The following is a 14,403-nucleotide window of genomic DNA, read 5'->3' as shown; positions in this document are numbered from 1 at the left end:
TAAGGGAAAATATAAATGTATATGGGTTTATAAACCATTCTCTTCTTACTATTATATTCATTATTATATTGTGCTGGAGTGCAAAAGTTACAGAAGCAGGTAGGAACAGAATGGGAGAAAAGCACTGAAAACCTGAAGAGGGCTTTGAGATCTACTCAAATCCCAGGGGCATAGGTCTCAGAAAGCTGGCAAGTTCACATCTGAAACTCAGTTTTGTAGCTGCTTCTGCTCTTTATGGGATGCAAAAATTTGCTAAGTCCTGGATCCTAGAACTGAGCATTAATTCTCTTTCTGGATTCCTGTCCATAGCTTGGGTTCATCTAAGATCTTGCGATTAGGGGATGAGTTAGACCACTGAAGGTGCAAATACATAATTGTTTATAAGCACTGGGCACCACCAAAGAAACTTATTTTTAACTGCGTTTTCTCCAGACTTCTGGATTTCTGGAAACAGATATTTAAAATGAACGCTGTAGGACCCATAGCCACAGGTTACTTTAGAAATCAAAGGCAGAAGTGGATTAAAACCCAGATATTTTTCAGGAGAACAATTCTTCTATTGGTAAGTAATACAACTGCCTAAATCCAGTCTCCAGCTCAAAAGGTTCCTAAACACGTGATTGCTGAGGAGATATAATGGGGAAATGCTACCTTATCTCTGACCTGATTTTAAGCTCTCTCTTTACACATATGCAATGGGTCATACTGCCGAAAGCATGTCCTGGTAGAGATGGCTGATCTCACATGAAACTCAGAGAAAAGTGAGGATGAAAAGTGAAATATGTCTTCGTTTTTACCTTTTAAAGAACCTTGATTCAAATTAGGACTAGGAGCTAGTAAAGTTGAAACTGGAAAGTTGGGGAAAATTCGTTAACTTCCTCCAAATAGCTGTATGTAGGGTTAGGAAAACACCCCAAATGAACATGGCCTTCCTCAGGGTTTTGTTGTCTTGGTACTCCCATGGGAGCATTGCTGTGATATTTGAGAACCTATAGCTGCTGCAACTAAGATCCAGCTGTGAAAGTGATGATATACAGTAGTGACTAGGAATAGCAGGAAACCAAACTTCAGTGACCCAAATGCCTCTCACAGTCCTCTAAAAAATTATTTCTTTGCCTACTGCATTAACAGCCAGATATTTCCATTCAATATCAATGGGATGTATTGGGGGTGGCATGTGGCCTGTTCCTGGGAATAGATGTATACTTAAAATCAATTTTTCTGGGGTGATACAGGTTCTTTTGAGCTCTTCTCAAGCTTTGAATTCTGCCAACTACTATCAGTTGGGAATTTTAAAAAAACAACAGAAAAACACTTTACTTTGCTCCAGGTGGCCTTAGCCCACCAACCAGTTCTACGCAGAGTCAAATACAGCTGTCAAGCAGTAATGTGTTTTGGTTTTTTTTCCTCTCCCTGATTATTCCTGGGCTGAAGCTGAACTGATAACCTCAGAGACTGTCTTTTTGGGCTGGCTGCAGACCAAGAATGTCATTTCACAAAGAAGTGCTGAGGTTTCAGAAACAAGGTTTCACTGCAATGTGGAATGAAGCTGGGAAGTTTTAAACACTGTCAAGGGACAGTTAATGCCCTCAACAGCTCCTGCCCCTCACTGAATTCCCTTTTCTCCTGGATGTCAGAGTACCAATCTGCCTTGCGGAAAACATGGGTTCAGCTTGCTCCTTTCCTACTCACTTTCAAAACTTTCCTGTCCAGAAATTCATTGGACTGTGAGGCATAGCAAGTAAAACAGCTATATTTCTTGCATGCCAGGACAGATTAGAGGAGCAACTATCCAACAAAACTTCCCTTTGACAGGAGGGGTGACACTCCTTGGGGTGGTGGCATGTAATCTCCAGCTGAGTTGCTCTGAGGCTTGGGTGTCCCTATCAGCCCATTGCACCTCCTGTTTCCTCTTGAAATCCTTGAGACAGTCCTCAAAATGCCCCATTTTTTTGGCAGGGGACAAAATTGCAGCAGCGGATAGTCCACGCCTCCCCATCTTCCCTTCCTGGTGTCAAAAGGCACAAGGGAAAAGCTGAACATTGCAGATTTCCAGCCTAATCAGAGAGGCACGTTCCTGTCTTTGCTGACAGCTTTTCTATCTTCCCGAGTATGGTGTGGCCAAAGTGGAGACTGGGGCTGCTGGAAAGCTAAAGGCTTTCTGTATCCATCTGGGTGCATAGCAGAGTGGCTTGCATATGATGCAGATGATGATCTGCTCTCCATTAGTCTGCTTAGTGGATCTAAGTGTACAACAACAGCCTGCCTTGCGTGGTATTGCCACATTTCCAGACGAGTAAAAATGCAGCTAAAACTTTGAAGGTTTGTTTATAGCTCGAATTTTTCCTCAGTACATTTGTTCCTCTTCTTGTCTGCATGCAAATGCGTGTCAAGGGGGAAGGGAATGCTTCCTAAAAGAAATTTAGAAGTTTGTGGAATGGTGTCTGTCTGCTGTCTTATCTGACAGTAGTTCACCAGCTCCAATGGAGAGACTCAGGTCTAGACATCACAGTGTATGTGGGGGTGGGGGTTGAAGGAGAGGGAGAAAAGAGGAAAAAAATGCAATCTTCTTCTTTAAGTGGCTGATTTCCTTCCTCTCATATTATACCAAACAAAATTTTAATGATGAAACCTGCTAACAGCTGGGGCTAATTTGGAGGTTATTTTTATGGGAAGAGCAGCAAGACAATAAAAGGTCAGTCCCAATTGTGGCTCAGTTCAAGTGTTTATCCCAGCAGACCCTCTAAAATAGTTGTGAGCCGAACTCCTCCATCCCCATTGCGTCACCTCTGCCTGGTAACTGTCTGTCATGCGGATGTGATCACACGCTACATCTCCCCTCCAAAGGATGCGGAGGCTGCTGTAGCTCCTTGCTTAGCAAATCACAAGGCAGGGCCAAGGCCTGCAGGGTTCACTTGGGGACTCTCTGGAAATGTCGTCAGTGCTTACATTTATATGTCATTGGATTTTCAAAACTTTTCCACTTTGCTGTTGGTTGGTCCCTGTCTATCCAGGATCTTCCCCATCTACTGTGGAGGAAGACTCTTGTCCCAAAGTTTCTCAGGGTTCATGGGAGTTTAAGAGCTGTTTATTACTGCAGGATGCATGGCTATCTCTATGTAATAAGATGGAAAGCAGCTTGCTCCCAGGACTTGGAGAAAGGCTGCACTGCAGGATCTGAGCTTGGGTGGTTGACAAGGATTGGGTTTTTTGGGAAAGGAATTTTTTAGCCCTGACCCTGGTGTACCAACATTCCCCAAGGAGCACCCATGGTGAGGCATGGGGTGGAGCAGGAGTCCCACCAGCCATCAAAGGAGTCCCTCGCCTCAAGGCCCACATTTGGCAGGGAGGAAGGAACGTGACAGACACAAGCTTAGACTTCTGGAGCTGGTTGGAGCTTCAATAACCGCCATAGGCTCTTAAACCAAAGCCACTGGCTCTGGGGATAGAGGAGGGCACCAGCCGAAGGGCAAAGAAAGCCTCCTTTCACAAGTGAGAACCAGCACCTCTCGTGACGCTGCCATATAAAATCATGCAGCACCTGTTAGATCTTTTCTCGCTCTGCTCTCAAGAAGCAGGAACAGCTTGGCTCTATAAAAGCCTCGATGTGTTTGTTTTCATTCTGAAGAGCTAATCCAAACCCCTCTCTCCCCAAAGGACAGGGGAGGAGGGGCTGGAGGGGGTATTTTTATTTTTTTCCTTCTGCTGGGGAAACAGGTTGGAGCTGTTAAAATAATTGGCAGCAGTAGATTCCTGCAGATTTTGGCTGCATTTTAAAATAGAGAGTTTTTCTTCTTCTCCCTCTCTCCCCTTGTTTTTTGTCTTCTGATTTAGCCATAAAATTGCCACTTATTACATTAGCAGTTGCAGAAAGCAGGAGGTTTCCTCATTAGAGTGGCTCCTGCCCACCGGCTCTGGTAATATCATTCGGTTGGAAGGACCTTGCCAAAAGGCTGTAAAACCAGCTGAGGACTCACACGGCAGTGTCAGGAGGTTGCTTTCTTGGTTACTTTGGTAACACACAAGCAAAGCTTCCCTCTCTTTTCAGGACAGGGAGATGGGTTTAGTTTTGGATCTATTGCCACCTCCTCTGTCTTGTGAAGGACTTTGCAAACAAGCAGCAGTGGGGGACACAGGAAGACAGGAAAAGGTCCACAGCATGTGTCACGTCTGTCACTGAGGGTTCTGGCTTTCAGGGCAGCTCAGCTGTGTGCATCCCTACCTGCATCCTCCTGAAGACCATCAAGGGCCAGCAGCATACAAGCCCACACCTTTCCCAGTCCTCAGAGCACACGCCACACACTGATACCCACCTAAGGCAGCTGGTGAGCACCACCTTCCAGCTGGGACCAGACCCTTCCAGTGGTGGGCAGATAGCAGGGTCTATGGCCTTTGACGCCCTGGAGCAGCATTGCTGGGCAGCAGAGAACACTCCCTGCCTCCTCACAGCAGCCAGGCAGCACAGAAAAGAAAACTCTGCAGCTCACCAAATTGTACCTGCCCTTTTTACCTAGATTAGAATCTCAGCAGAGACCCAGTCTGCAGGGGATTTCCCCAGCAGCTCTATTGCTCTTTCTCTTAAATGCATTCAATTTGAAAGAGCGCTTCAGTCTTCAACAAATTGGAAGCTATGTTACCAGAGCAGATGAGATCATGTTCTGAGTTAATTGAGTCCTACTACCACACTCCCACCCAGATTTACAGAATAATTCAGGAAAGAGGGGAAAGAGGGAGTCCTGCCCGCATGCCCTACCAGCTTGCTAAAACTCGATGACATAAACACACCTTGCAAAGCTCAGGAAAAAATACTTCTGGAAGGTACTGCAACTCCTGGAAAGATGTGTCCTCATCAAAACTGTCTGGTCAGGGGCAGACATAGACTCTTGGGGCCACAGTGCATCTCTGGCAAAGTCAGAATTACTGGCATTTCTGCCTTGCTTTTTACCTCCATGGGCTTCAGCCCGGCCAGCCAAAATATGCTGTATTGCAATTGAACAAGCCTTCTCCTGAAATGGACCTATATTTTACTGCAGGAGCTGGATACATCCCACTTTGGGGCCAAACTTGAGCAAAACACTGTGTTCCTTAGTGGCCTGCCCTCCTCTGCAAGCCAACAAGTGGCAAAGCCCAAGAGTTGCAGGTGGCCAGAGCTACAAGGCCCAGAAATACATCTGCTTCATTCCTTGCTGTGAAATTCTAGGAAATCCCTCAATTTCTGAGAGCCCTGATTTAAAGAGCAGCTAGATACTTGCTCGTCATTAGACATGGCGCAGCTTCTTCATTGGCTGTGTCTGCAGCTGGAGTACAACAAGCAGGCAAAGGACAGACACTTGGCTGTACACCTACAGAATCCAATCCTCTCTATCCCAAACTGGCAAAACTGACTGAAGCTTTCATTCTGATACTTCACAGAGCGTGGCCATTATAAAGCTCCATTTGTTACAGCCCTATCAGGAGCAGTCCTCACAGCACCTTCACACAATCAACCATCCAGTCAATCTTCTAAAAATCAGGTTGTCAACACAAAGTTTCAGCAAAGGGGTCGGGAAGATTGTGGAGTCTTCTGCCCTTTCCTTTGTCAGCTCCTCCTACCCTTCCCTGAACTTTCCTTCTCTTTGGCAAGAAACTTCAGAAGTCAGTTCCATGACTTTATGGACAGATCTATATAAAACAGTGACTCAGTCTGCACTCACTTACTGGCAGAGATGTATCAGCTGCAAACAACTTTAAAATGGTGAAACAGAAAAATTACAATTAAACAGAAAAAGAAAACATTCTGGGCCAAATGGGGTGTAAAGTCTTCCATATGTGTCAGCAGTTTCTGCTATTTAATATTAGAGATGGACCCAAAGAGTTTCTTTATGAGTCTCTTCTCCTTCAAAGCTCAAATATTGACTCTAGAGAGGATTTCTATCTCTTTGTCCAGAACTCATTTCTACCTACTTTCAGTGTAAAGCTCATATTAAAATAACTAGGTGGCAGTGGCTGGCAGTGATGAGAAGGTGTAATCTACTCATTAGATATTTCTTAGCACGAAAATCCCATCTGCAAGCAGGGATCTTAGTTGAGGATGGTCCTGAAAGGTTCTTGTTCTGAACACCTGGAGGATATTGTGCTGCTCATTGTCAAAAAATGCAATAATTTTTGGTCACTTTTAAGTTACAAGTCTCAGGAAAGAAAAAACACTGGTAGTGATTTCAGATGCTTTTTTCTCCTCCCAGAAATTAAAACCAGTGCCTGGACTGGTGCCTTTGAATTTATTTATCTTTTTTAAATTAGAACAACCACTTAAAAAAAAAAAAAGCACCAGCTACTGGCTTTTACTTTAGCTAAAATTTTCTGGCAAGTGTCATGCCAGGATTTTTTTTTTTTTTCTTTTTTTTTGTATGGGAACTGGAGGGGTAAATTGGTGTGAGAAACTTTCCCAAATAATCTGTATAAACCACACCAAAAACCCAACAAACTCAACCAGTCTGGAAAGGTCCGGGAGTGAGAGGAAGGCACATCTGCAGACAGGCTGGGGACATCAGCACTTTTCAGCTGGCTGCCAGCAGCAGCAACGGCTTCTGCATTCCCTCAGGCAACAGGGAGTTGCATTTGGTGGTTCTGGAACCAGCAGAACACCTGGTCTGGGCAGCCTTTGGCTTCTTCATGGAGGGTTTGAAGGGAGCCTGAGGAATTGGGGCACTCCTCCCTTATGGGCAGTCTGGGCACCTGACAGCTGTGGGTTGCTGGGGAAATCCCGGCTAGAGCCTCTCGGTACTGCAGGCAGGTGTCCAAACCTTTGGGCCAGAGGGCAAGTGAGTCCTTGAAACTTTACTGCGGACACAGGAGAAATCCCCATGGAGGGCAGGACTTCAGAGGGAAGTGAAAAAGCCAAGACAGATCAGTACAAGCATCTTCAGTGAATCAGGAAGGAGAAGGCTCAGGGTTGGACAGCACAACCTTCTGTTAAAATGTGGCTTTTTGGTGGGGGTTGGGGGGCATTCAGAAAAATAGGCAATTCTCATTGGAGGTCTACCTCCTGCATGCCTTTGGACAAAACAACACATTGCCCTCTACTCTGAGCTCCTGGGTCCCCATCGCAGGAACAGCAGCATTTCACCCCAGCGCTTGGTGTGTTATGGAAGAGCCTCTTTCAGGCTTGGGCAGGGTACTAACTGCTTCCACCTGCCCCCACAGAGAGTTTGAAGCCTAAATACCCCCAACATCAGCCTCATGGGCACCATCACATGTCTTTTCTCCCAACTCCAATCTGGAGAGGGAAACATGGTCCTACCTGTTCAGACCAACACAAGCCTAAGTTCACCACCTTTCTTTTGGAGGTTGTGGTACCTCAACCTGAAGCCAAGCCTCTTTCCTGCCATTTCTTTCTCCCTGCTCTCCTTCCCAGTTCAGCTTGTTTCCTGTTCTCAGACATTTGCAGCAAATGTATGTCTCTTGCTTTGTCCTATAAACTCCGTGTGACCATGGGAACAGTTTCTGACCCAGCTGGCAGCCCGTGTACTCTTCTCATTAAACTTTGGCTCCTGCCTCAACTGGATCTTTAGGCAACATCCAGGTGAGCACAGCTGGGAAAGCACTTTCATTTGCCTTTAGGATGCATACGGCATTGCTTCCCAGCCTGCCTTTCATCAGGGGAAGCTTCGTCCCATGTATCTGCTAAAGCACCAACCCTCTCCCCACTCCACTGCCTCTCCTCAGATCAATCCCATTTACAACTGCCTCCCCAAATCTTTTTTTCAGGGCACACAACCAGAAAAAAGACAGTGGAGTTCTGCGAAATGACTGGTGCAGGGAAAGCCTGTACCAAATTAGAGAAGGCCAGAATTTAGGGGCAATGGTATTTTGGGAAGCCTGAGCTTCTTATCGAACCTGTCAGAGCATCTGAAATACTTTTGATAGTCAAAACCAGTGGTGCACAGGGTCCTGGTTCCTGAATTTCTTCAGAAAACTTCAAAGCACTGTCGTGTGGCTTGAAGGGCCACATGGATCCCACCTGTTTGTTAGCCCAGCTAGGTGATTTAGTTCTCCTCAGACACCTCCCTCACACCAACTCAGGGACTGAGCAGGCAGACAGCACTGACTGCAGTCAGCACTCATGTCTTGTGCTTGCACCTTCCCAGGACACTCAGGAGGGGCTATGGCCATAGATGTGCTGCAATCCCCTGCTGTGCCCTGCCAGCACACTCCAATGGCACAGCCTCCATGGTGTCCCACCAGGAGACGAATGGGGAGGAAGCAGCAGGGCTTGCAAGCAAGACCCATGCTGTGGCTGTATGCAGTGTTTGACAGAGGAGCAGAGCAGCAGAGCAGCCTTCAGCCCTTCCTGAGAGCTGGAAGCAAAGCCAGAGAGCCCACCTGAGGGGATCAGCATCAGGTCCCCTTGCAACCCAGCTCCATACTTCCAAGGAACCGGGGTCATCTGTGAATTTTCCCAAATCCCTCTGCCATCCAGACCCCAGGAGTACCTGGTGGAAGTGGCCCATTATGTCAAGAGGGCAGACCACTTGGGAATCATCGCTTTCTGGCCAAAGCATGCAAATCTTCCCTTAAATATCTGGGAGAGGAGGTCAGTTATCTTCCTGGTCCTCCCAGCTAACTTGGTATGTCCAGCTGGGAGCTGCAGAGAGTAAACCGGGTGGAAGATGATACAACAGGGAAGGTTTTTGACCAAGGAAATTAATATCTCTTGCTGCTTTTGGAGGGTGCTGGCATTAGCTCAGAAGGATGATCTGAAGCCTGAGAGGGTCCGTGAGAGCCATTTTTTAACCGCCAGTATGAGAGTTACTGTAAAATAAACTCTCACAGCTCCCCCCTGGGAGGACTGAGCAGCAAAGTGCTCTGTGCATGTGCACGCATGGGCATGAACAGAGCGCACTGAAAAGTGTCAACGGCGTTCTGAAGAGCATGGTTCAAGGCCATTCTGGGGATTTCCCAGCCCTGACAAAGAATTTAATTTCCCTCCACAGGGTGGGAAAATTCAGCAGGGGGTTTGTTGCTCAGGACACTGAGCGGAGCAGCTACAATGTAGATGGCAGGGTCTCCTGCCATCAGCAGCTGCGCTGGGCCCAGTCACTGCAAGTTATTTAGGCTCATGGAGAGCCCTTAGGTTCCTGACTTCAATGGGTTTCCCCACCATGAATCCAGTCTTGACAGACCTGCAGCCAGGCCTGTCTGCTTTATGTGCAGTAACAGCCCCCAAATCTCACACTAAAGGAAGGAGAGGGTGGCAGAAGGTCATCTCCGTGGCTTAAGCTGGCAGCACAAGAGTCTTCAGTGACGGGGCAGATGGCAAGGCCAAGCCTGCCAGACCGCCACCCATCCCTAACAGAAGAGAAAACATGCTTTTCAAGTGAGAAATCTTCCAGATATACACTGAAAAAAAGCAGAAACAGAAAATATGTGGGGGAGGGGAGAGAGAGGGAAAGCATGTGTGAAAGACAATTTCCCAGAAAAGCAAAAAGAAAAAAAAAGAATATCTCAAAATATGAAAAATCCTTGGCACCAATTCTGACAGTCCAGTTTCATTGGGTGAGTTCTGAAATGAATTTCATTTGCTTTGCAGAATGAAAAGATCTTTGGATAAAGTTTTGAAACAAAGGTAAGTCCCAGTTCACGCACTTTCCTGCAGTACCCCAGGACTGGGAGAGTTCCATGCAGCTCTCTGTCACCAGTGCCCTGTGTGACCTTCAGTAAAGAATTTAAATCACCTATGCCACAAGCTTAGCTGATATAATAGGTGATAACAGGATGAAAAAATGTTTTGATTTAAAAGCCAAGATACAGTAAAAATATGTAGACTGGGGTTCATCTGAAACATTTCCAGTAAAACATCAACAACAAAAACCTGTTTATTTTATTGGGAGGTAAATATGAATGCTCCAACTAGTCAAAAAAAAAAGCCTTTTGTTTAATTTTCATGGCTCAAAAAGGTGGGAAGAAAAGTATTCTCTTTATTTTAAAAAGTTAAATATAGATATATCTATGTAAAGTTTCAAAACAAAAACATGAATAATTTTTGAGATGTCAGACCGATTTAGTTCTTAACATAAGAAATTCAACATGAGTAATGTTAGTTGAAATTAATAAGTATTTTTGAAGGAAATTAATAAATATATATATAGGGAAGAATTCATCAGTGCAAAAAGCCAACAGTAACTCCCAACCTTGCAGGAGTTTGGGGATAGTTAAATCAGACAGATGAAATCCACAGAAACTATGTGACAAGATGCCAGATAAGTGTCTCAGAAAGACAGGATTTGATTGTCATGGGCCTGTTCTCATGAAAAATAAAAGGCTCCAGTGTCTGTACAATTATGTACAGACAAGACATGTGTTTTCACTGCATGGCACCAAGCCTGGAGTGTATTTTTTGCTCCTGAATTACAAGGAAAACTTGGCATGAGGATGACCCACACAGCAAGAAGTGGGCAGATTTAATACAGATGCATAGGATATTCTCTCAAATTAAAAAACTTTTATTGCCATAGCTGTTTTTCCTTTGACCTATCTACAGGATACCCTCATAGGGACCTTCTGAGATTGGGCTGGGATTTTTAGGTGTCACCACCATGGATTTATAAAGGAAAAAAAATCTTAGTGCCCTTCCACCTATGCCTGGGATTCTGCAGTAGCAGGGTTTTTGAACTACCATAGTCTGCAAGAGAAGGTGAGATTGAACTGGACAAGCAGAGTATTTTCTGCTTCTGCCTGTGACTAGAGCAGCTCTTGAGGTTTCCTCTTTGGGTGCTCTTTCACATGTGTTGTCTCCATTTCCTTTCTTTCAAGCCTGGAAAAGCAGGAGGGTGAAGATGCTTTTTCATCATGATCTGGTTCAGGACAGTGGGAATTCAGAGAGATGGGGATGTAATTCTGCTTCTCAGCAGCACACACATGTCTGTGCAGCTCCTGCAACCATTAGAGGTAGCCACCAGGCTTGGAGACTGTCAGAAATGGAGATTTTGAACTTCTCTCTGCTGGTCCTCCCTTTCCTGCCTTCCACACTGAGTCCCTCAAGACCATTTTCCAGCCCAGGTAGCCAGATCATAGTCAGCCCATGAACAGCAGCACTGCAAGGCCCTGATGGCTCTTTTCTCTCACTTCTTCAAGATAATGCTGCTGAGTGTTTGCACCAGCAGCGTTCATTGCCTGTGGACCTTTGTTGGCAAACAGCCTATTCACCATCTTTCATGAGTGGCAACACAACCAACACAGAGAATTAATGTTGCTCATTTAAAGAGGAGGTTGGCAGTTAGTGCCAGGAACAGCCGTGCCTCTTGCAAGATTTAATCAGGGGGTCTACAAACAAGCCAGAGGAAGAGGCAACAGGCTTCACATAACAAACTGACTAGTCTGACTGACATTTTCCTTCTGTGTCCCCAAGGAGCAGCCGCCCCTCAGGAAAGCAGGCAGCACAGTTATGCAGTGTTAGAAGTATCCTTTGAAACCGTAAAATAGAAGAGCCTCCCTTTTGGTGCAGGTCCCTGGGTGATCTTTTGAATGTCACACAAAGCTACCACAGAGATATGTGTCCTTTGAGAGTTAAAAACAACAAACCTGTCTCGCTGAGGACAAAAATTCTAATTTAATTTGTACTCCAAAACATCACTAACAGTAGCATGACTCTGTCCTGTCATATGAAGTTTTCAAGGACAGTGTGAAAAGTTTGCTTGTGTGCGTTCAGAGTGGCCATGGGTGTGAAGTGTCACACACATAAGCACATATCTATGTATGTATATATATGTACACACATACACACGCACTTATATATATACTGCAACTGTGATGGACTGAAAAATCAGGCCCTCAATATTTATAACTTTGGCTCATATCCCAAGCAAAGCAGCCCTAGTGCAGAAGCTCTATTTGTGGCAATGGGATCTACACACTCCATTTTATTTCTAATCCTAGGCAAGCTGGCAGACATAAGGTTTTATGGGAAGTAGAACAACTAATCCGTGCTGAAGCGCACTGCAGAAAGTTTCCTAAGTATAGCGTCCCCTCAGAAATATGAGGGCTCAAATTAACCCCCTAAATCCTCTTTATCAAAGTCAGCCAAGCCTGGGAATGGTAAATTGATTATGTGGCCATCTCCAGCTGATGAAATACTTATGGGAGAGGGCTCTGAGGGAAGTGTAGAAAAAGGACTGAATTAGTAAATCTACTGACATGGAAATCTCCTGGAGCTCGAAGTCTGAGTACAGTTCTGCTGAATCCCCAGCATTCACACCAGAATCTGGGGGGACCTGTGTCTTTCTTGGAGACCCTGGTTGATTTGTGAGGAACAGAAGGATTAGTCCCTGGCTGAAGCAGGGACTTTGGGTTTTCCCTTAATGTGGGTAATTATGACCCCGCAATGTTATTTGCTGCCCCTTGGCATTACTGCCCAGTGTGGGGTGTACTCTTTCTCCCCTAATATTCCCATCCAAATCCATGACTATGATCAGCTCTGCTCTAGTTTCTGGGGTGTATTAAGTAATCAAAGAGAGGTTTCATTCCACTTTGTGAGTACTGGCTTGGGGCCAACTTTAGAGTGGAGGTCTGGTTACAAACTTTTTTAAACACAGAAGTGTGGCCAGGTCCAGGCTTTATGTTTGGACACATTGCTCCAAGTCAAGGAGAAATTTCCAGTTGTCTGGATGCTGAGTCAGCAGAAACGTTGGGAATTAGCTCAGGGTTTTTTTTTGTTTTGCTTCCCCTTCGAACCTTGAAACGGGCTCAAATTTTTTTGCAGCTTTGGCCAGTGGTTCTCCTGTCTTCCCAGATGAGATCTCTAACAGGAGATTGCCAAGTGCCCTGGGAGCTTTCTGTGACCCTGACAATTGGCCCAGAAAGGAAGGAGCTGAGGAGGGAGCTGACACCTATCATGCTCATTTCATGTGAGATCCTGGAGGGACTGACAACCAAAGGTCTTTCTTACCAAAGTGCAACTCACGAAGGAGAAAAAAAGGGAGAGGAATGCAATGAAAACATCTGATATAGAAGAGCTTTTGGTTAATATTTCTTTGCTGAACAATCAGTTGTTTGTGGGAATTATTTTTGTTTCTTTAATGAGTAATTCTGGGAGAATGAATATTATGTAGAAGAAAATTTTCTGATGATGAAAAACACAGATTTTTGCCACACCAATTCAGCTTCATGAATTCCTAAAGCAGGAGCAGGTTCACCAGCTTCTCCCTTCCTAGTACCTGTGGAGTAAAGGAGAAAGACTAGAAAGCTAGGAGTTGAAAATTCAGTTTCTTCACTACTGATGGTTACCACAGAGACTTCTGCTTCTACAGCACTGATCCAAATCTGAAGGCCTGGCCCAGGGAACGGCTGTGGACTGACAAATACCCCCACTTATCCCCTGTTTCTTCAGACTTAAAGTCACAGTGAAGATTCTGAGTAATCCCAAATTCACCCAAGAAAGATTGGTGCCATTTGAAAATTAGAGAAAAGATACTTCAAACAAATTAAGGGTCTGATTTGGGGCTACAAATAACCAAACCAAAATAAAGTATACCATGTAGACAGGTCTCCTTAAAACCATTTATCAAGGATCCCAAACAAAATGTCTCATCTCCCTGACCCTAAGAGCTGAGGACCTAAATATCTAGGAAGACTGGTTGTATTTTCCTCTAAGATCAGATAACCAGATTTAAAAAAGGGATAAAAACATGCATCCCTTTTAAATTATTTTTGCCCTCCTTTTTCCTTTCTCTTTTTGTGTGTAGGACTTCTCAAGAGAAAGTAATGTCTCAAGCATCCTGTGAACGGAGGAGTAGTTGGGACAAAAAACATGGTGAAGAATTTCCCAGGCCTCTGGTGGGGTAGAAGTTCTGTGAACTACAGCCTGAACAGTTTTCATGCACCCTCAGAAACCCATAAATGTTTTCAAAGAATATTTACTAGCAACCTTTTCACTAACGTTTGCCAAACTCATTTGAAAAGGGAAGCAAAGTTTCTGTCAGAGGAGCAATTCCAAGCAGGGGAGTCACAAGCTCCTTTGAGCTGCCTTGGGGGGGAAAAAGAAGCAAAAAAAAAAAGAAAAAAAAAACAAGCAGAAAAAGGAAAAGGAAGAGGAGGAGGAGAGGGCAAGAGGGAAAAGCATCTGTAAACCATAGCCTGCAATTTTGGCTTTGGAGCTCAAGATAATAAGACCACGGACTGACAAATTCCAAGAGTTTTTTTCTATTTATATTAGGTTATATTTATTTGTTCAATATGTGAGGATGTGATTCCTTGCATTAATCATTACCTTGGTAGAGCTTTTCCTTATTCCTTTCCAAGATAAAAAAAAAAGAAAAAAAAGAAAAAAAGGACACACAAAAATTTCATGTAGGTTGTAGTATTACATGGAATAAACCCCCCTGGTAAGAAAGGGCAGGACAAGTTGTCAGGACAGCCCTGTAGTCTAGG

The 14,403-nt window shown here is 44.8% G+C and overlaps 1 long non-coding RNA gene across 1 annotated transcript in view; it reads left to right on the top strand.

Annotated features, from left to right (window-relative positions):
- LOC108444942 overlaps positions 1-14,403 on the top strand; it is a 40,738-nt gene that overhangs the window by 12,118 nt on the left and 14,217 nt on the right. Inside the window, exon 2 of the long non-coding RNA XR_001859658.1 lies at positions 9,569-9,604. This is a non-coding gene — a long non-coding RNA (uncharacterized LOC108444942). The remainder of the gene's footprint in view (positions 1-9,568; positions 9,605-14,403) is intronic.

Source organism: Corvus brachyrhynchos, unplaced genomic scaffold (assembly GCF_000691975.1).
Source record: "Corvus brachyrhynchos isolate BGI_N302 unplaced genomic scaffold, ASM69197v1 scaffold452, whole genome shotgun sequence".
Classification (NCBI taxonomy): Eukaryota; Metazoa; Chordata; class Aves; order Passeriformes; family Corvidae; genus Corvus; species Corvus brachyrhynchos.
Note: the sequence above shows the minus strand (reverse complement) of the source record. Positions and strands in the feature narration are given on the sequence as shown.